At 32.3% G+C, this 23,520-nt stretch overlaps 3 long non-coding RNA genes across 3 annotated transcripts; all 3 read left to right on the top strand.

Moving 5' to 3' along the window:
* Positions 1-1,506: 1,506 nt before the first annotated feature.
* On the top strand, positions 1,507-6,038 carry LOC148788713 (uncharacterized). The gene is made up of 2 exons (XR_016064827.1): positions 1,507-5,068; positions 5,870-6,038. It is a non-coding gene; the product is annotated as an uncharacterized LOC148788713 (long non-coding RNA).
* Positions 6,039-8,782: 2,744 nt separating this feature from the next.
* LOC148788712 (uncharacterized) lies at positions 8,783-10,170 on the top strand. Its single transcript, XR_016064943.1, has 2 exons — positions 8,783-9,184; positions 10,008-10,170. It is a non-coding gene; the product is annotated as an uncharacterized LOC148788712 (long non-coding RNA).
* Positions 10,171-12,889: 2,719 nt separating this feature from the next.
* LOC148788711 (uncharacterized) lies at positions 12,890-13,481 on the top strand. The gene is made up of 2 exons (XR_016064929.1): positions 12,890-13,188; positions 13,276-13,481. It is a non-coding gene; the product is annotated as an uncharacterized LOC148788711 (long non-coding RNA).
* The last annotated feature ends 10,039 nt before the right edge of the window (positions 13,482-23,520 follow it).

Below are 23,520 nucleotides of genomic sequence, written 5' to 3'. Positions count from 1 at the left end.
GGTTGCACAACTAAGGTATTCCCAAATTATTGGGAGCTTACAGTATCTGGCAAATGGCACGAGACCAGATATATCATTTTTGTCTCTAAGCTGGCTAGATACACTAGTTATCCTGACAAAACCCATTGGGGTGCTTTGGATAGAGTACTAAGGTACCTAAAGGGCACGGTGTCACTGGCCATACATTATGACAGATTCCGTGTTGTTCTTGAGGGATATAGTGATGCTAGCTGGATAACCAAAAACTCCGAGAGTAATGGGTGCTCAGGATATGTTTTTACCTTAGGTGGGGGCGCAATCTCCTGGAAGTCTGCAAAACACACTTTGATAACCCGATCTACGTTTGAAGCTGAGTTACGTGCGTTAGATACGACTGGTACTGAGGCAGAATGACTATTTGGGTTGTTATCAAAACATCCCATTGTAAGTCAGCCCCTTCACCAATTGCTGTACATTGTGATAGCCAAACCACAATAGCAAAGGTGAGAAGTCGTAAATACAATCAAAAGATCAAACGACACATCCAAGTTAGCCTAAAGTCTATAAGGGCATTAGTGTCAGACAGAGTAATAGGCATTGACTTTGTGGGAACAAAGGACAATGTGGCAGATCCTTTGACGAAAGGATTGAATCTGTCACAAGTTCATAAGTCCAGATTGGGGATGGGACTGAAAACCCGTCAGTGATGTATCTACGACGGCAACTCAAGATCCCATAAAGAAGGTTCAATGTGGTATCAAAAAGTCGTAAGAGTATGTCAGAGCACCAAATAGGCTTATACTTTGCATCTGGAGTCTGTCCCCTGAAATTCTGGAAGGTGCGTTTACTCCAAGTGTGGTAAGAGTTTATCTCTGAATAGGGTCAAGTATTATAAGACGAGATGCTAGCAATGCATCCCTGGAGACGCCCAACTAAGTGAATGTCGTTGTATGGCCGCAATTAAGGAATTTGGTTATTCCTGAAAACATTCATGAACAGGATCGGGACACATGGCCTAAGTGTCAACCCTAAAGATCAACACAAAGCTGGTGGCTTGTTGTTACTGACAGACGTTGTCACACTCACAAGCTTAAATTCAAGGCTCAGTTCCATTTGACCTGGTGAGAACTGACGTCAGATAACTTAGACAGTGGTCCAAACCAGAAGGTACCATTGTTGAAAGCAAGTCACAGGAATCTGAGTTCAAATCTATGAGTTTGTGGGGGATTGTTGAATTTTGTTTTTAAAATTGAAACTCATACATTTGAAAGAGCATTGATGGCCAATTTTTTCAGCATGCTGTTACAGATTTTTTTTTTGGCTGTTTCATGTGGCTATTGAAGGCAATTCATAGCTGATTTCAAATGGGTTTTTTAGGCAATTCATGACTGATTTTTATTGGTTTTTAAGTCATTTTATGGCTGCTTTAGTAGGCCATTATTGGCTGCATTAGTGTGAGGAATGGCCATGCCTATATAAAGGTCATTCCTCATGCTTGTCAAAACACACAAACATTTTGATCAATTCCTCTCTTTTCTTGAAGTCTCTCTTAGTTTCTCTATAAAATATTTTATAGATTTGAACTTAGTTTTAGTAACAAGCTTTTGAGTGTTGTTCGAGGTGTGTTCTTCAGTATAGTGCCAAAATCAAAAGAACTGTAACTGTCTTATCCTGGAAAAAATTACATTGAACCCAGTGCACTGCTGATACGGGGCGTACATTTTATTCAAGGCAAGTAGTAATTCTGCTCTTCGGTTAAAAATTAACGACTTCAAATTGGACTGAGAATTGTTACGATACAATTCTCGTTGTAAGTTTTCGATTTAAATTTCTTGTCATAAATAGCGTTTCTAATAGCTTTATATTACTTGTTCCAACGTGGCTTTATTGCTTTTGATTTCTAAATCCGATTGTAATATTTCAAAACGTCGTTTTGATTGTTTGAAACCAAATATTTTTCCAATAATTGTTTTTTTTATTATGAGTATTATTCCGAAAGTTTTAATAAATTGTTTTTTCTAGTCTCCTGAGCCAATGCAAATTAATAATCTCCATTACTGTATTGAATTGGTGCATAAATGAATTTACGCGGACTATTTCTAGTATTTACCAAATAAAATGTAAAAATAACTACATAAACATCTTTATCTTTGCATAATTTTGAGACAAATTATTTTTGTTGTTCATGTTTGGATATGTATAGCATCAAGGACTATTGAGCTTCATACTTCGCAATGGAGGTCGGAGCACTCATCTATGTCGTTTCATGTTGGATTTGCATCTGCCACCCAAAAAAAAAAAAAAAACAAGTACAAAATACATACTCAAAAGGAAAGAAAAAAAAAGCACCGTAAGTCAACAAATTCAATGTTTTATGAACTGTCTCTAGTCGTTATGGGCCAGGGAAGTAGATATTTACCTTTCACGGCCATGAGCGCTTGAGTGATGGCGGCATTCAAAGGTGTATAAACAGGGTTCTTTCCTTGGAATTGTGACTTCTTGTCCCGGAATTCTAATCTTGGTTTCTTAAACTCATTCTTTCTCTCACCACATCCTTCTCTCTTCAAGGCCTGAACATCCTCAATGTCAATGTATTTGGTAACCCGAGCCAAGAATTTGTCAAATCTAGAGCAATTTCTTGGCAAAAGACTTGAAAAAGTCTTCGGCCTGGAGTTCTTGAGAGAAGGCACTAGCCTTGACTTCTGGGTAGCAGAGGGCACTTCCAAAGCGGCAGTATTAAATCAGTGAAGGTAGTTCTTTAGGAACATCCGATCTTTCTAGCGGATCGCAAAGAGGCTGATTTCCGTTTCCCATAACAGATGTAAAAACAAAAACTAAAAATCTTGAAAGCTCTTGATTACACCTTTCCATAGTTGGTTAACCATTCCAAGTTGCCCAGGCAAAAGTAGTAACGAAGGTGCGACACTTAATCTTGTCAGTGTATCCATGTAAGAGAGTCGTGTTATCATAGAGAGACGGGTGTTCTTGAGGATCAGTAGTGGCATCGTACTTGGCAATGGCCAGAGTCTTGCAATTCACACAGTTCATCTATCATAACTCCTTTAGTCAAATGGACACCACGTGGCTCCTTCTGAGGCGCTATCGTAACTTGATGCTAGATATTCTGCAGCAATTTTTGAAGGCACTCCAAACGGGCTATCCATTGAGGTGGAATCCTTTCAGGGAGATGTGGGAGTAGAGCTCGCTCCCTTAATGAATTGTCAGTCACCAGGCTTGGGGGACTTCCTCCTTAACTATCATCTCAGTCTCCACAAGGACTGCTGCAAGTATGCTCGTTATTGCTACCAATTCCTCCCAACCTATTGATGCAACCATCTATTCTATAACTCCGATTAATTCAGGAGATAGCCTCCTCGAGGAGGTATCTAACAAAGTGATATTTCGCGGGGGGATCCATTGAGGAATCAGAGGGTCTGGAGGGTCCTGCAGCTACTAAGCCTCCAATAGGAGCTAAGGAGGCGTCCACCACAACCTCGAGAGCTTGAGTGTTCCCTATTGCCCCCACAACTTTTCGTTTGCTGAGATTGTTGCTTCAAACTCAACATGAATCCTCACATCTTAGTTTTGTGTTCCTACAGATGACGCTATTTGATGTGTGCAAAATCACAATGGTCGATTTTTTCGATAAACTTGAGGTCTTTAGTGGGCTAAAGTTTGCTAAAGTTTCCTGCTAACTCGAAGATGTGAACCTGCAAAAATAATATTAGTATTTTGATGCTCAAGTCAATATCCAATATTAAAATCATAATAATACTGAAATAACAAAATATGAGCAAATTATAATTAAGTATGATAAAGAATTGTGAATGAGAATTAAAAATGTGCAGGAAAGATTGCTTGTGAATACTTGAAAAACTGGCCCTTGCTTGAGGGGGCTAAACTTATTTTTATAATCAAGGTCACCCAGTTGTGAGGGGGTCTAGTTCCTTGGAGGGATCTGAGGGGGTCTATCCTGATCTGGAGAGTTCAACGAGATGAGAGTCATTCTCTGTTAAGGAACTGTCCTTCTGAACCTTCTCATCAACTTCTTTTCTCAATCATATTTTGCCACTTGGATGTTCCTAGAGGGTTGTCAATGAGGAATTAAGCTCTCCAGGTCTCTAGTGATCAAATCCTTCTCTTGGGCTTTGGGTAGGGAGAGGGCTATGAGGCTCCTTCCGTCTTTTTTTCTTAATTTGGTTTGTTGTTGGTCTTTTTTTCTTAATTTGGTTTCTTGTTGGGCTGAAAGGTAGTCCTAATTTTAAGCTTTGTATTTAAGCTTTGTATTAAACTTACCACAAGATTTATAATTAATAAATTAAAGAATAGAATTAAACTAAAATCTAAGTTAACTACTTACACACTAATAATAAAATCCTAACTAAATTAATTAAATTCCTATAACTCTATTCCTCCTAAATCCCCGTCTTTCACTTCATAAAAATATGTTGTCGACAATTAAAGTCAATGATAAACACATTTTTACAATTAAAAAATAAATAAATTCTAAGAATTCATCATTAAATCGAAATTGAAGAATTTGGACCAAAAGATAATAGATTTTCCTCAGAAGATAATAGACACAGACAATATGCTTTTGCCAGTGGGAATATTTATTTGGGAATTGCAATAATGGCAAAAATTTTATGCCAATTATGACATATGACAGTAATTACAAAAAATCCCAAGTACTAATTTGAGAAAGAGAATCGCATGGCAAAAAATCAATTAAATATTACGAATTAAATGATAGTAAATAAGAAAAATATCCATTATAAGTATTTATAATATCTACCTAATAGTGAGAATTCATAGGAATAATCAATAGCAACAAAAATGGGGGAGAAACATGCTCAAATACAGTTGGTCGTGCTGACAATCCTGTTGGCAGTCTCTGTCTGTTCGGCGGCCGGAAACATAGTATATTGCATCACACTATGTCATATCCGGTGCAAGGGTGACCCGAATTTCAACCAATGCGTCGAGGGTTGTGAGAGGGCATGCGGACGTCGTACCACTCTGTCGGATCCATCTTACTTTTGTAATCTTGGCTGCTCACTTCACAAATGCGCCACCATTGATGCCCACGGTAATTTGTTTCTCCTTTTTCTACTTGATTATGTCTGCTTTACCTCAACTGTTTAGAAATTGGAAGTCAATTTCGAATATTCTGATATCTCAAGCATGTTTTAATCAATTTTTCAATATTTGAATCCAACTTAAGTCAAACATGAAACATTGCTACTTGCTAAACAATATATATATATATATATATATATATATTTTAGTGAATCGAACGAAAAGCTCGGGCTTTTAATGATGCATACAGATCTTGAATCTAGTATCAATAATTTTGTTTTATTTTTTATATTTTAACAATAAAAGAGTAAATTATAACGAGTTCTGTTGAGGTTTGACATAATTATAAATACTACTCGTTATGTAAAAATTTATCAATACCTCTTATTTTAACGGTCGTATAATTAACAATAAGCCCATTACGTTAGGTTTTGTTAGTTTTTTGTCTATTTTATGTAGTGAATTGATGGAAATGATCTTGTGGATTAAAAATTATAATTTATTTATTTTTTAAAATTTTATTAATTTTGTTATAAACCAAGTGAAGAATTTTTTTATAATTTTTCAAAATTTTCCACCCACCTCGTTTATTTTTTTTTTAAAAAAAAATACAACAAAAAAAATGTCATAATTTCAAATCTCCATTTAAGGATTATATATTTTATGAAAGATGAGAAAGTATTTATAAATTTTCAAATAATAAAAAAATATTCATAATTACACCAATTTTCAAGAAAAGTAGTTGTAATTTACATAAAGCGTTTGATATTGAGATGAGCTTATTTAGTGATTTATTTGATATGAGTGGCAGATGAAAATCAAGTGGGGAGATGTCTGGATGAATGCTCCACCGTTGATTGCAAAGCATGATGAGATGTGGCCTGTCTCAATAAATCAGTCTTGTTGTGTACACAATATTTGAGCTTAATTTAATTATTTATGAATATTATCGGAAAATATTTAATTTTATTTTCGTTGTAGTCCCTTAGCCCGGTGCAAATTGATTAAAATCTTTATTACAATATTAAGTAATTTACATAATAACATGATAAATTCCATTAACTTAAATAATTTGGGTATAATTAAGAAAGAAAAAGTCATCAACTCGGGTATAAAGTTCCCTTCTTTCTTTATAATTTATTACTAAAAATATTCTAACTAATATTATTTTTATACTTGTAAAGGACAAATATAATATATTTAAAGTTAAAAATTGTGTAATTATAATAAGATACTATTATTAAATTATTGTCATCGGATAAAATATAATGGTTGATAAATGAATTAACATATGCCAATAATTTATACGAAATGCTGAAGAATATATAAAATTAAAAGTTTATGTAATTTTTGGTTGATATCAGTATTTTTTGTTCAAATTGTACAGTTTTAAATGGAGATTTCTCATAAACGGTGCAAGTGTAATTTCAAAAAAATTTTAAGAGAAACTTATGATTTTGTATTTCAAAGAGGTTTAAGTGTAATTAAACCTTATTCGTATTCTCCAATCAGTGACGAGTATTAATTAGTATCAAAAGAGAATCAGATCGCCAGAATGTCAGAAGAAGTATGAAAAGAATATTATAGTAATACATACAAATTAAAAAGGATAATTATATTTACACCCCCTCAACTATTTTCTCTTTACACAAATCACTCCCGCATTTTCAAAAATTATAGAAATCACCCTTGACAGCCTTTAAAATCAAAAGTACCCCTATTAACTCCGTCAAAGTTTACTTTAATTTTTCAATGATAGAAAATCTTGAAAGCTCTCGATTACACCTTTCGATAGTTGGTAAAACCGTTGCCGAGTAGCTCTAGCAAAAGTAGTGACGAAGATGTGACTCTTAATCTCGTCAGTCTATCGATGTAAGAGAGCCGCATCATCAAAGAGAGACAGGTGTTCTTGAGGTCAGTAGTGCCATTGTACTTCGCAATAGCAGAAGTCTTGCAATTCACACAGTTCATCTGTCATATGTTCAGTCAAAGGGACACCACGTTGCTCCTTCTGAGGCACTATTGTAAATTGATGTTGGATATTCTGGAGCCATTTTTGAAGGCACTCCAGACGGGCTATCCATTGAGGTGGAATCCTTTCAGGGAGATGTGGGAGTTGAGCTCGCTCCCCCTAATGAATTGTCAGTCTCCAAGCTTGGGGGACTTCTTCCTCAACTATCGCCTTAGTCTCCATAGAGGCTGCTGCAAGTATACTAGTTACCGCTGCCAACTCCTCCCAACCTATTGATGCAACCATCTATTCTATTACTCCCATCAATTCAGGAGAAAGCCTCCTCGAAGAGGTATCTAACAAAATGATATTTCACGGGGGATACATTGACGGATTAGAGTGTTAGGAGGGTTCTAGGCCTCCAATAGGAGCTAAGGAGGCGCCCACCACAACCTCGAGAGTTTGAGTGTTCCCTATAGCCCCCACAACTTTTCGTTTGCTGAGATTGTTGCTTCAAACTTTCATTAATCCTCACATCTTAGTTTTGCGTCCCTATATACGGCGTCATTTGATGTGTGCAAAAATCACAATGGTCGATTCTTCGATAAACTTGAGATCCTTAGTGGGCTAAAGTTTCCTACTAACTCGAAGATGCGAATCTGCAAAAATAATATTGGTATTTTGATGCTCAAATCAATATCCATTATTAAAATAATAATAATACTAAAATAAGAAAATATGTGTGAATTATAATTAAGTATGATAAAGGATTGTGAATGAGAATAAAAAATGTGCGGGAAAAATTGCTTGTGAATACTTGAAAAATCGTCCCTTGCTTGAGGGGGCTAAACTTTATTTTTATAGTCAAGATCACCCAATTGTGAGGGGGTCTAGTTACTTGGAGGGATCTGAAGGGGTCTATCCTGATTTGGAGAGTCCAACAAGATTAGAGTCCTTCTCTGTTAGGGGACTATCTTTTTGGACCTTCTCATCAGCTTCTTTTCTTAATCATATTTTGCCACTTGGACTATGTTCCTAGATGGTTGTCAAGGTGAAATTAAGCTCTCCAGGTCTCTAGTGATCAAATCATTCTCTTGGGCTTTGGTTAGGAAGAGGGCTATGAGGCTCCTTCCGTCTTTTTTTCTTGACTTGGTTTGTTGTTGGGCTGAAAAGTAGTCCTAACTTTGGGCTTTGTATTTAAGATCATATGACACATATATTTATAATTAAGCTTACAACAAGATTCATAATTTAATAAATTAAAGAATAGAATTAAACTGAAGTCTAAGTTAACTACTTACACACTAATAATAAAATCCTAACAAATCCTGATAACACTATTCCTCCTAAATCCCCGTCTTTCACTTCATAAAAATATGTTGTCAACAATTAAAGTCAATGATAAACACATTTTTACAATTAAAAAAAATAAATAAATTCTAAGGATCATCATTGATCGAAATTGAAAATTTTGGACCAAAAAATAATAGATACACATAATATGCTAAGAATTCATCATTGAACCGAAATTGAAGAATTTTGACCAAAAGATAATAGATACACATAATATGCTAAGAATTCATTTTTGAATCGAAATTGAAGAATTTGGACCAAAAGATAATAGATAATAGATTTTCCTCAAAAGATAATAGATACATATAATATGCTTTTGCCAGCAGGAATATTAATTTGGGAAAGAGAATCAAATTGCAATAATGGCAAAAATGCATGCCAATTATGACATATGACAGTAATTACAAAAAATACCAATTACTAATTTGAGAAAGAGAATCGAATGGCAAAAAATCAATTATATATTACGAATTAAATGACAGTAATTAAGAAAAATATCCATAATATCTACCTAATAGTGAGAACATACTGCAATCTAGAATTCATAGGATTTATCAATAGCAACAAAAATGGGGGAGAAACATGTCCAAGTACAGTTGGTCGTACTGACAATCCTGTTGGCAGTCTCTGTCAGTTCGGTGGCCGGAAACATAGCAACTTGCATCAAAGCATGTCGTCTCCAGTGCAAGGGTGACCCGAATTTCAACCAATGCGTTGAGGGTTGTGCGTGGGCATGCGGACGTCGTACCTCTGTGTCGGATCCATCTTACTTTTGTAATCTTGGTTGCTCACTTCACAAATGCGCCACCATTGATGCCCATGGTAATTTGTTTCTCCTTTTTCTATTTGATTATGTCTTCTTTCCCTCAAATGTTTAGAAATTGGATCAAACATTAGTCAAATTCGAATATTCTTATCTCTCAAGCATGTTTTAAACAATTTTTCATTATTTGAATCGAAATTAAGTCAAACATGAAAGATTGCTACTTATTAAACGATATATATATATATATATATATATATATATTTTAAAGAATCGAATGAAAAGCTCGAGCTTTTAATGATGCATACTGATTCTGAGTCTAGTATCAAATGATTTTATTTTATCTTTTATATTTTAACAATAAAAGAGTAAATTATAACGAGTTCTCTTGAAATTCTGACACAATTATAAATACTCCTTATTGCTTGAAAAATTATCAATACCTACAGATTTTAACTGTCGTATGACAATAAGCCCAGTACGTTAGTTTTTGTTAGCTTTTTGTCTATTTTATGGGGTGAATTGATGAAAATGCTCTTGTGGATTAAGAATTATGATTTATTTATTTTTTAAAATTTTATTAATTTTGTTATAGACTAAGTGAATGTTTTTTTTATAATTTTTTGAAATTTTCCACCCACCTCATTTATTTATTTTTTTTTAAATACAATAAGGACAAACTTCACAATCACAAATTTTTATTTAAGGATTATATATTTTATCAAATACGAGAGAATATTTGTAAATTTTCAAACACCTAAATAATATTCGTAACTACACCAAATCATAAAAAAGCTGGTTGTAATTTACATAAAGTGTTTGATTCTAAGGCTATTTGATTGAGATGAGTTTATTTACTGATTTGTTTGATATGAGGGGCAGATGAAAATCAAGTGGGGAGATGTCTGGATGAGTGCTCCACCGTTGATTGCAAACTACGATGAGATGTAGCCTGTTTCAATAAATCAGTCTTATTGTGTACACTCTCACAATATTTGAGCTTAATTTAATTATTATGAATATTATCGGAAAATATTTAATTTTATTTTCGTCATAGTCCCTCGGCCCGGTGCAAACTGATTAAAATCCTTATTACAATATTAAGTAATTGACATAATAACACGATAAATTCCATTAACTTAAATAATTTGGGATAATTAAGAAAGAAAAAGTCATCAACTCGAGTATAAAGTTCCCTTATTTCTTTATAATTTATTAATAAAAATAATCTAACTGGTATTATTTTTATACTTGCAAAGGATAAATATAATATATTTAAAGTTGAAAATTTTTGTAATTATAATAAAATATTGTTATTAAATTATTGTCATTGGATAAAATATAATGGTTGATATCGATAGTTTTTGTTCAAATTGTACAGTTGTAAATGGTGATTTCTCCTAAGCGGTGCAAGTGTAACTTCAAATTTTTTTTAAAGAGAAACTTATCATTTCGTATTTCAAAGAGGTTTAAGTGTAATTAAGCCTTATTCGTATTCTCCCATCCGTAACGAGTATTATTTGTATCTAAAGAGAACCAGATTGCCAAAATGACAGGAAAATGTGAAAAGAATATTAGAGTAATTCATACAAATTAAAAAGAAAAATTATATTTACACCTCCTCAACTATTTTCTTTTTACACAAATCATCCCTGTATTTTCAAAAATTATAGAAAACACCTTGACAGCCTTTAAAATTCAAAAGTACCCCTGTTGACTCTATCGAAGTTTACTTTAATTTTTCAATAGTGTTTTGTAATTCTTAAAAGGTAGAAAGGGTGTCAAAGTAATGTTTATGGGGATAAATAATAATCATGTATGATTTTATTATTATTTATACTAATTTTAAAATTATTTTGTGAACCTTTTTTTATTAAACCTCTATATAAAATTACCACTTTTAAATAATTAAAATATTCAACTATTCAATTAATATATTAATAAGATTAATTACTAGATTATAAGTTTAAATTAAAAATTTGTCACACTTTTAAAAATTATAAAATTATTAAAATCAAAGGATTATTCATCCTCTATTTTTATTCATAATTAAATTTTATCAAAATTAATAAATAATAATTCAAAATAATTTATACAGTTTATATAAATCATATTAGAAAGAGTATAATAAGTAATATATTTATGGATAAATATATTTTGCCTCCGTAACTATTTTTGATGTAACATATATCCTCCTGAATTAACAAATGTAACACTTACCCCTTAGTTGGACAAAAATAACTCTCATGCCTTGATAATTATATTATTTTTAATATATTTTAGTATTTTATACATAAAATTATTATAAAATTATTTTCTAGTTAAATTTTTTAATAAATAAAGAATTTAAATTAAAAGTAGAGTATAAATTAATATATATATATAGTAGATACACAAAAAATATAATATAACCAACAACTCATATTTGCTTATTAAAAGAAATTAAAAAATATATACATATTTTATCATATCTTTTAAATGTAACTACTTATTTTTATCTGAAAAAATAAATAGTTAATAACTTAATTTTATAACAAAATTAATAAAAACTTTTTATGAACATATTTTTGTGTAATTATTGTACTCATTTGTTACTTAACTTTGAACCTATAAAATATAATACAATTTGACTATTTAATTCGGTGATTATATTTTACTTTATTATAATTAAAAGATATTTTTTCTAATTAAGAAAATTTTAATTAAACTTAAAATATGAAATTATTAAAAAAATAAATTCTTTGAACTAAATATACATATATATATTATAAGGGCAATTTTGTCCATAAATTTAATTTTAAGGAGTGAGTGTTACATTTGTTAATTAAGGAAGATAAATGTTACATCAAGGATAATTCAAGAGGGCAAAGTGTAGTTTGCCCTATATTTATTAAAAAACTATTTTAAATTATTAAATTAACTTTTTTTAAAGTTATTTCTTCTTCCCAACCCTACCACGCCCACCTTCAATTCCTGCATGTGCCCTTACTCCCACCACCCAATTGCGGCCTACGACATTGCCACACTTGCGCCCATCACCCTCTTCTGCCAACAAAATATACGTATAAGTATATATATATATATATGTCCAATTATATACATATTTATATAGTATAAACATATGTACATATATGTATAATTTATTTATTTTAATAAATTTAGTTATAAATAAAAATAAAAAATAAATCTTTTCATTTTAAGAATTTAAAATAATTTATATAAGTGTGATAATTTTTAATTTAAATTTATAAACTAGTAACTAATTTTTATTAATATATTAGTTAAAATAATTTAATATTTCAATTATTAAGAGGTGTAATTTTATATACAGATTCAATAAAAAAATTAATAAAACAATTTAAATTAAAATTAAAAATTAGTTAAATAATAAAAAAAAATACAAGGTCATATTATTCATCCCCATAAACATTACTTTAACACCCCCTTTACCTTTTGGTAATTACAAAATACCCATAAGGGCATTTTTGTTATTGAAAAATTAAACAAAAATTTAATGATCAGCAGGGTATTTTTGGATTTTAAAAACTACCAAGAATAATTTCTGTAATTTTTAAAAAATAAGAGTGATTTGTATAAAAGAACAACAGGTGAAGGGTGTAAACGTAATCATCCCAAATTAGAATCCATAAGCATTTAAAAAATCCAACCATGAGTGTTGACTGTTGAGAGAATAAGTCACATTAATCTCATTACATATTATGTACAAAAGATTGTTGACTGACTTTGCTCATTATTATATATAAGTGTTGATACTATTGCACTAATAAAGTAACAAATTTTGTACAAAATGTGTAGAAAATATGTGGAAGTTTTCACTGCAATGATAATTCTCACGACGATCTCTCTGAGTTCTGCAACACAAACAGTGCCGACGGCTGGAGATGTAGGGGCTTGCATGGATGGATGCAAGTCCGCCTGCAAAAATAAGCCAAAATACAATGCATGCGTCATGCGTTGTATGAAAGAATGCTTACCTCAAACTGGAATTTCAAGTTTGTCATACACATTTGCTCAATCGACAAATGTAGCACCATTGCCAACGGTTCGTTTCTCCCTACTTATTTGCTCAGGTTCTTTGACAATTTGCTGTCTTAAATCATACATTTGATTGAGTTCACATCACTGACAGATGGAAATCAACGCGCGAGATGCTTGGACAAATGCTCCATAACGGAGTGCAGAGCATGATCGATGCAGAAGGATGAATTAACAAACGACTTCGATCATGAGATGTTATGATGTTAGATTAAACAGTATTATTGCGTACTCTTGCAGTAGTTGATCTTCTATTATGAGTATTATTTTTTGGAGAGTTTTAATAAATTGCTTTCGCTAGTCCGTTCGCCCGATGCAAATTAATAATCTCCATTACAATATTAAATTGGTGCATGAATGAATTTGACTACTTTTAGTATTAATCAAATAAAATGTAGAAGTAATTACATAAACATCTTTTGCTCTTGCATAATTTCGAGATAAATTATTTTGTATCGTTTGCCATCGGACATGTATAGCATCAGGGGCTATTGAGTTTCATACTTTGAAATGGACCTGGGAGCACCTGTCTTTGCAGTTTCACCTTTGATTTGCATCTGCCACCCCCAAAAAAGAAAAAAGTAAATAAAGAAACATGCACGAAACACATTAAAAAATAAACACCAAAAAAGAGCATCGTAAGTGAACAAATTCATTCTTTTATGAATAGTCAAATTAACATCCTCTAAAACTTAAGTATTTCATAAAAACCTTCTCGATTTGAAAAATTACACTGAAACCCTTGCACCAATCTTCCACGTTGCAAATTTTGTGGATAGTGGACGGGTTTTACGACAAAATATGTGGACAATGATAGTTTGTGTAAGGGAAAATTTTTATATTTTTGTCTTGAAAGTATAGATGGTAGATGGTATTTTTGGTGCACTTGGAATTTTTTGGCAATAAAGGATAATATTTTTTTATAAATAGTATGTTAAGAACATTTGTTGCTGAAAATCGCTAATTTGACCGGAAAATGTCACAAATTTACAGCTATAACGTGACACGCATGTGACATTTTTCAGATAAATTTGTAATTCTCACCATGCCTTCATCGTCAAATTGAATTCCAAATGGATCAAACGTTTCACTCCTTAAACTTACAAGGCAAACAATTGTAATTTTTCCTTTGTATAATTTCAAAATTGAAGATTTTACTCGTCGTGTTATATGTCCAAACATCAAAAGATTCATACATAATGACCCATGTCCTACGCTTGCCTACTACGTTTTGCGAGCGTGATATATATGCATGCATACCAAATACGCAAACAACCCCACGCCACATTTTAAGACCAATTTTGCTAGAATTTCCAGCAAAAACTTACCTCGGATAGTTTTGCAGCATGCGCCCGGAGTTCATCCGAGGTTGAAACCGGCATAGGAGGAGGCTTGCAAATAGTCAGGCAATGCTTCACACATTCCGGAACATCAGGCTTTGTCTTGCAGAAGTCCGTGCAATAGACAAGACAACTCAATTGATCACCTGCATCTGTCGACATTGTCATCAACATAATTGTAAGAACGATGAACAATTGTGCAGATTTTTGCTCCATTGTTTCCCTTCTTTTCTGTTTTTTTTGGGGTTTTGGTATAAATTTGACTTATGTTGTAATAAGAGTATATTCTCATACATATATATAGAAGAACTAACATCATTACATTTTCTAAAATCTTGGAACAGAAAATGAGTATTAATGAATATTTCAGTTTTCTTTCCTACTGATTAAGCAGTAGATTTGTTTTCATGATTAGGATCATAATCGATATTATTACTAGAACAATTTATAAACATTCTGATTAATGCAATTTTCCTCAATGAAAACTAGGGCAAATTTACAAACATTCAAATTTATTTGATCGTTTTTTAATAAATTTAATCATATATTGATAATTTTTATGCTAACGATCTATAGTTAGTGTCGGACTAAATTTACCAAAAAAATAATTAAATATAAGATGTTTAGGATTAAATTCTCGAAAGAAAAAACTAAATATATAAATGGAGTAAAGTTTAGAACCAAAAATATAATTTTGAATATTCTATGATTAATTATCCATAGGATTAAATTCAATTTGCCCAGCTCTACCATTAGGGTGGTATTAAATACCCTCCTGTACATCAATATAAATCATGGAATGACGCCCCTCTCTAATTCATCTGCCGTCAATAAATTATTAATTGACAGCATTAATTTAAAAATGAATTTTTCATAATAACCTTATAACTTTAAATTAAATTCCCAAATACCCAAAAAGCCATCTATTTTTTGCCGAAATATTTAGTAACATGAACATATATGAATTACAAAGGAGAAAAAAATAATACATCACTACAAAAAAAAGAAAAAAAAAAAAGACTTATAGCAACGAATTTATGATGGAATTTTCTATCATAAGTTCCGTGGCAAAACAACGACAATATTTTGCAACGGGTTGTTTCAAAATTTGGTCAATTTTAAGGTAAACAACTTTCTTCACAAGTTGTAGTAAAAGTTGACATAAAATTTTGCCGCCGAATGCTTTGATGATTTGCAATGATCTACAAGTTACATTATTATTTTTTAAGTATTTGCAATATTTCTGCATACATGCTGATTTAATAAGATTGGAGATAACAAAAAAACAGATCCAGCATTTAACTTAATTACTTTATTTTTTTCTATTCCCCTTTAGATATAGGTGCATGGTCTTTTCAATTTGGATTTTTACGTATTTTTTGTAGTTCGTCTGTTGTTATTTTTAAATTTAATAAATGTTAATTTTCCATTCATCAAATTCTTTGTTAGTAATTACAGTGAATGTACATACGTCTTATCAAAATAATTAGATTCTCTATGTACACGCTTATTTTTTTTATCAATAAATTAATATAATTAAAAATTATAAAATAAATTACGATAAAATTCACAGAGAGTGAGATAGACACCCACACTTCGAGTGAAATTCGAACTCATGACCTCGAATTTATTCACGTGGAGGGTTAATTAATTCTTTCGTTTCCGTTTCTCAAACAAGATTAAATTATTTTCAGAACTGAAAACAAAAGAAAAATAGATTCTCTACGTATAAAATTTATATAAAACTACAATATATTTATTATTTCCAGAAACTAATATAGTAGATGAGAAATAACACCCGTCTTTTTATTCATCCAATGTTAAAAAAATATACATATACATTTATATCTCTCTGCCATAATTAACCTCAAGACAAGACTGTTGAGCTTATTCATACTTTGCAATGGACGTTGGAGCACTCATTTACGCAGCTTAGCTTTTGATCTGCACCGTCCAAAACAATACAAAAAACTATAAAATAATATTCAAATGAATGTTAAGAACTACAATTGTTGTAAGGAAAAATTTTATTTTTGGTTTCATATGTTGGACTTTTTTAATTTAATCCTATTTGTTACGATTGTATTCCATAAGTTCAAATTTTTTCTCATACATGTGATTTGACGTACATTTTTTTATAGTTATTGTATAGAAAATCCACATGAGGACTAACATTGAGAAAACTTTTAACATATGGGATGCCATGTGAGAAAATTGTAATAAATAAGATTCTATTGAAAAAGACACTAACATATAGGATCAAAAATGCAATTTTTGCTTATTTTTCATAACAATTTAAAAACAAGAAAATGACCAAATGAAATTGTTATTTTTTCTTTTTTATAAAAGCTATTAATTAATTACATCTGATAATACTTAAATTAAACCCAATAAAATACATCAACAATTTTACCAAACCAACAGAGCAAGTGTGACTTAACATATGATTATCACTTTTTCTGAACAATGTATTATACTTATTATATAATTAGTTTAAATCTGATCAAATTCAATCTCAGTTACAATTTGTCAAGAAATTGTAGACAAAAACAAGTGAAGAAAAAAAAAAAGAACTAACTTTGGGCAGTCTTGGGGCAGTTGTGAGGAGTGCAGCCGAGGTTGCAATAATAATAGGACAGTGTTGAAGCAACCCTAATCTTAGGAGGCGGCCTGCAGAAAGTCATGACACATGACTGCACACACTGGCTTCCATTAGGTTTGTTCTTACAGAACTTCACACACTCAGTAATACAATTGGCTTCACCTTTGGGCACACACCAAATCAATGTAATAATTGTCATTACTATGAAAAACTGCACAAATTTCTGCTCCATATTTGGGCTATTATTTCTCTGCTAGCTGTAATTATTTCATGTTTGCATGTGGTGCTGTTATATATATATATATATATATGTGAATTTAATAAACATAATTTTATTGTGTTCTGGAAAAATCTGGAAAGAGTCAAACAATTGATAAAGATTAGAGTAATTTCATTCTATTAATTGATTGAGCTGTTGACTCAGGGAATTTATTTAAAAAATGCAAGAAAAAAAAATTAAAAAAGTAATGTGTTTTGAAAAAATTTAGAAAAGTAAATGACACCACGGTTATTCACCGCAGTGCCATAATTTTTTATTTAAAAAAAATAATTCTCTATGTCACCGCGGTGGTCAACCACGGTGACGTTATTTTAAATTTTTTTTTTTTAATGTGTCACCGCGGTTCAAAACCGCGGTGACAATTTTTTTTTTTTAAAAAAAAATTATTTTATTTGACGACGAATTGCTGCCAATTTCTTGTTAAAATTTCGATACTATTATGGTGAGTTGTCAACCATCAAATATACCGTTTGACTCCCCTTGATGAGACGAATATTTCCACACAAATAATTTTAAGTTTTATCAATCGTAAATAATGAATTTTTAGCACGAACACCGCACTCTCGGCCGTCGATTCGCCGCCACCGGAGCGACCCATGATCACGAACCACCACCACTGGACTCGCCTCGATCTAACGGTTCTAACGAGACCAACCTAGTTCAATTTTATTAAATATTTGTTAAGATATGAAAATTTGAAGATTTTTCCGCCGAAAATTCGCGCTGAAACTGTTTGCTGCCATTTCTCCACCGTAAAGACGAATCACAGATTAAGACCATAGCCGTTCGAATCATGTCGTCCAGACGATTCCAACAAGACCAATCTTACTCAATTTCATTAAATATTCGTTTATTCAATTAAAATACATATATTTTAAAATAGTTATAATTTTATTAAATTCTATTTATTAATTAATAATAAAGATTAGACTCTCTCTTTCCCTTGATGATACATTCTGGTGTTTGTGAGGCAATTTCATTCTACCTCACCACAATCCACGAACCCTTTAAATTACCACTCTTAATAACAACATTAATCCCAATAATAATAATAATAGTGATGATGGTGCATACATTTGAGATAGAAGAAATTATTGGACAACAAAATGCATAATGTACTGTCGAGCTATTTTCCATATTCTAAAGACAGAAATATTATCGCAACAGAAGAAGGATCAAGATGTACAAGCTTCGCTAGACTTTGAGGGTCCCGTGATATTTGCTGGAATCGAAGATTTCGAAAATATGGCCACTCAGGTTACGCAAATTCTAGACCATATTCATGTAATCTGGAAACAGATTACAAATAGCATCCCCCCTAAGCCCTGCATAAGTCAAAAAGTTGAATTCTTGTAATTCTGGAGCACTTATAAATAGGGGACGTCAATTAGTGTTATTAGCAAGAGGTGCAACACAAAATTAAATCACAAAAAGATGAAGGGCAAAGGGTGGTCGGGACCTGCAGTGGTTACTGTGATGCTGATGGTGTTCCTAATTATATCTACAGCAAATGCAGAAACATGCGACGAATGTCTCGAGAAATGCTTCCATGGAGGTTTCCATCTTGATTGTATGACCAAATGCTTGCCGGTCTGTCAGGGGCCTCCGTCCAGCTCGCACCCAGACACCCTCCCTCCTCACCCGCCACACACCCTCCCTCCTCACCCGCCGCACACCTTCCCTCCTCACCCACATAACTATTATTATTAGCGTATTTCCGATTAATAAATTTGTGTCGGAGAAAATATTTACTAGAGTTTGTAATGAGATAGTTTTGAATAAATGTCTTGAGAGAAGTTAAATATGTTCTGAAATTTTTATTTGGTTGAATTTGAGAAGCAATAGTTTACTTGGTTGGACAAGTGAATAAGTAAATATATATAGGATTAAATGCAATTTTCGTCCTTTAATTATAGCTAAATTCCGTTTTAGTCATTTAATTTGTTAGGGTTTGGATTTGGTGCTCTATGTAATTGAATTGCTCAATTTTAGGACTATTTTCGTTGAAAAAATACCAAGCCCGTCGAAAATTTCCACGTGGAGCCTACGTGGACATTTAAATTAGTACTGGACCTCATTGGTTGACATTTAAATGACATGGTAAATTTTCGAATTAAAAAAAAATTACATAGCTTCTTTTCCACGTCACACACTGACGTGGAAAAAGAAGCAAAACACTAAGCAAACACAACCATCATAAGCTTTTTATAATATCATTATAAAAAATATGATTATATATATATAGTTAAAAATATGATTTTATATAATAGTAGTAAATAATACAATTTTGCCACGAATTTAATTCTACGCCAACAAATGTCATCTGCGTCTTGTTACATTTGTCATTTTCTTCAATTTCTAAGTTTTCATTTCTATCTACACAACCCTTTTTCTCGTGCAAGATGTCACCATAGTTTCGCAATATATTATGCTCATTACGGGTATTGTGTGTCTTTGTGGTCTATTTATGTCCTTTGTAATATTTTTGTATGCTTGCATAGATGTGTATTCTCATTTTTGTTTACCTGATATGAATGAGTATTTATTGAAATGAAAAGTAATAACAGGACAGGAGAGAGTGCATTGTCCCTCTTCTTTTTTCCTTTCAATATATCTCATTAGCAAGAGTGGTCTTGGATTGATTTACTTTACTTGAGGGGATATAGTGAGAGAAAATGAGTGGAGGATTGATAAAATCTAATAAATCCCTTGGGTAGTTATGATCTGCTAACCAATTCTTGAATTGGTTGCCAGTGATCACTACAAAATATTGTAGTTTTGAACCCTGACTTTGGTGCGTTTAGCCATTTTGATTTTCTTCCTACTAATAGCTGTCTCTATAATTTTCACCCTTGAATTACATGGCAGTTTCTGTAACATCACCTTGATTTTTGGGTACTCGCATGGAAGAGGGATAATGGTCCTTTTGCTCAGGAATAATTAATCAGTTATATATACTGTAGCTGATGCTTGACTCATGCTTGTGCTAACATGTGGCTTACTGTTTATTAGGTAAGAAACTAATCATTCACCTGCCCAAGTTTTTGTTATTTTTCTGCCTTCAGGTACATATGGGCAGTTTCATACATATTTAAGTTGTAACAGTTTCCTAGTAATGTGGTTTTGGTATTACAGAAATCAGGATATTAGGCCTATAAGTTGTTGAATCTGTGGTGTTGCTTGATAAATGGCACTACTGTTCTTGTGACTCTTCTTTAGAAAGTGAATGATTTCTTTACTGGAGGAGACACTAGCTTTAACTTTTTGGAAGAGATGTAAGTTTCATGAAGTAATTAAAATCCATTACAAGTTTTTATGCTAACTTTGTTAAAGGTTGAGGCGTCTTGAGTAATTTATGTTTCTTGTCGCTTGAGCTTTTGCTGAAATGCCTTAGTAAATACAAATCTAACCAAGTGCTAATTGCTTTCTATTAACCATCCCACGTATTCATAGCATTTTGGATTTTAGTTTACTTAATCTCATGTTGCTTTTGAGCAGTATGGGTAGTTAGATTACCTTGAAGGTAAATTGAAGGCACTTTTTTGAATCAGGTAAATTGCAGTAGTTGAAGCAAAGGCGAAGAAAGATGAAGAGTAGAAAGGAGAAGAGGAAGAGGAGGAGTCACCATCATTTAGATTATGATTCTTCTGATGATTCTGTTGATCTGCGGCATAAAAGGAGGAGCAGGAAGGCATATTCAGACTCTGATTCCAACGTTAGTGCTTCAGATGATTCGCGAGTGAGTAGGGGCAAGAAACGGTCCGAGAAGAAGAGCAGGAAACATCGCCATGAAGAGGACTAGCTTCTATAGTGGGTGATATGTCTTGTGCTTTTAAGGTTCCTCTAAACTGCTGCTTAGTGTGCCCTATTCAATCTTTAATCTGGTGGTTGATGATCAGCTTCTTGATGAAAATCACTTTATCTTAGTGGACAATGTGTTAGTTTGGTGCATTTGCTATTTTTTAGTTTGAAATGTATCATTTTAATTGTTGTGTTCTTCTGGTTGTAAGAATTCTAATATATATTGAGTATGCTATTTGTGATTCCGACATGTGATCGGTCCTGTTAGTTGAAATATTGCAGTAATGCTTTGGAATTTTATTGAGTTTAAAGTTGTTTTACATGTTAGTTGCTATTCGATTCTTTGGGGGAAGTCTGTCTGTGGGCATCAAAAAGAGCTTAACTATTGCTGCTCCTTTGAACCCAGTGCTATTATTGGAGCAAAGAAAGTTGCAGCATTTCCTAGTGTGTTTTATTTATGTAATTGCATTAGGGCAATGATTTTGTGATTAATATTATCCAATTTGTGGATCAACCTCTATAAAAATCATGATCTGGTGTAGCAGGTTTCTGTTGAGATCATGATGTCCAGGAATATATTTTTATATGTTCTAATCAGCTACTGCATTTTTTTATTAATTTTATCGACCACAAACTTGAGAAGTTTTGCTGAATGATGCTCCCTCCTTGTTCCTGCTTTTTCATTTTCTTGTTTGTGCATCTTTTTTGTGTGTGTGTGTGTGTCTATGAGTGTGTGTGGGGTGTGTGTGTGTGTGTGTGCATATGCGGTGTGTGAGTATGTGTGAGTGTGTGTGTGTGTGTGGGGTGTGTGCGTGTGCAGTATGTGTGTGTGAGTGTGTCTGTGTCTATGTGTGCGTGTGCGGTGTGTGTGTGTGTGTGTGTGTGTGTGTGTGTGTGTCATTGTGAAACATATTTTACTTTCATTTTGAAAATAAAAGAAGTGAGGTGTTGCTTTTATCTTCTGCGCCAACGAATACCATCTGCGTCTTGTTACATCTGTCATTCTCCTTCAATTTCTAAGTCTTCATTTCTATCTACACAATCTTTTTTCTCGTGCGGGATGTCACTATAGTTTCGCAATATTTTATACTCATTACGGGTATTGTGTGTTTTTTGTGGTCTATTTATGTCCTTTATACATTTTTGTGTGCTTGCATAGATGTGTATTCTCATTCTTGTTTACCTGATATAAATGAGTATTTATTAAAATGAAAAGCAATAACAGGACAGGAGAGAGTGCATTGTCCCTCTTCTTTTTTCCTTTCAATTAGGAGTGTGCAAAAAAATCGAAAACCGGCCGAACCGATTTTTGGTTTTTTTTTTTTGAAAAAATAGATTTTCGGTTCGATTTTTTGGTCACCAATTCGATGACCGAACCGAGCTGAAAACCGAAATTCTGTAAATAATAAAAAAAAATATTTTTTATACATATAAAAATTATATAATTATATATATATATTATAATATTAATATTATTATATTATATAATTTATATTAGTATTTAGTAAAGAGTCTTTAGTAAAGACTAAAGACTAAAGAAAACTAAAAAAGAGAAGACTGAAGAGTAGAATACAGTACTTGAACTCTCACGACTCTTACAGACAGAGAGAACTCAGAGAAGAGAACAACAGAAAAGAGGAAGAAAGAAAAGAGAGGACAACGACAGGAAAACTCAGAGCATTGCACCGGCGACTGCCGCGACTCGCGACTCACTGAGAAGTGAGAACGAAAAACTGAAACAGAAATTCACCTTGGCACGGGCTCCGGCGACGACCATCTACGGATTGAGTCAGAAAAAGTGCAAAACCAATCTCACACGACGAGTCACGACAGGTAAGATTTCTGGTTTGGTTAATTTGGTATCTTAGACTCTTACAAGAAAATGAAAAAAAATGAACTTACAATATTGCTTTGAAGGTGTTTGATGAAATGCCTAAGTAAACTTGTGCTTAGAAATTGCATTGGTTAATTGCATTGGTACTTGTAATTGGTTAATTTGCATTACTAATTGGTTAATTTGCATTTGGTGTTTAATTGCATTGGTTAATTTGCATTTGGTGCTTCTAATTGAATTGGTTAATTTGCATTACTAATTAGTTAATTTGCATTTTGTGGCTTGTTGTGCTTCTAATTGCATTGGTTAATGTGTTTGGTTAACATTGTTTTAACATTGTTTTGGCATTGTTTTAATGACATTGTTGCTTACATTATTTGGTTAATCACATTGTTTTGGCATTGTGTTAATATTTGGTTAGCATTAGTATGTGTTTGATTAACATTGTTGCTTTTTATTTGTTATTTGTAGTGTATTCAAAT

The sequence above is a fragment of the Sesamum indicum genome, linkage group LG3 (genome assembly GCF_026168435.1).
Source record: "Sesamum indicum cultivar Baizhima isolate 11 linkage group LG3, ASM2616843v1, whole genome shotgun sequence".
Classification (NCBI taxonomy): domain Eukaryota; kingdom Viridiplantae; phylum Streptophyta; class Magnoliopsida; order Lamiales; family Pedaliaceae; genus Sesamum; species Sesamum indicum.
Note: the sequence above shows the minus strand (reverse complement) of the source record. Positions and strands in the feature narration are given on the sequence as shown.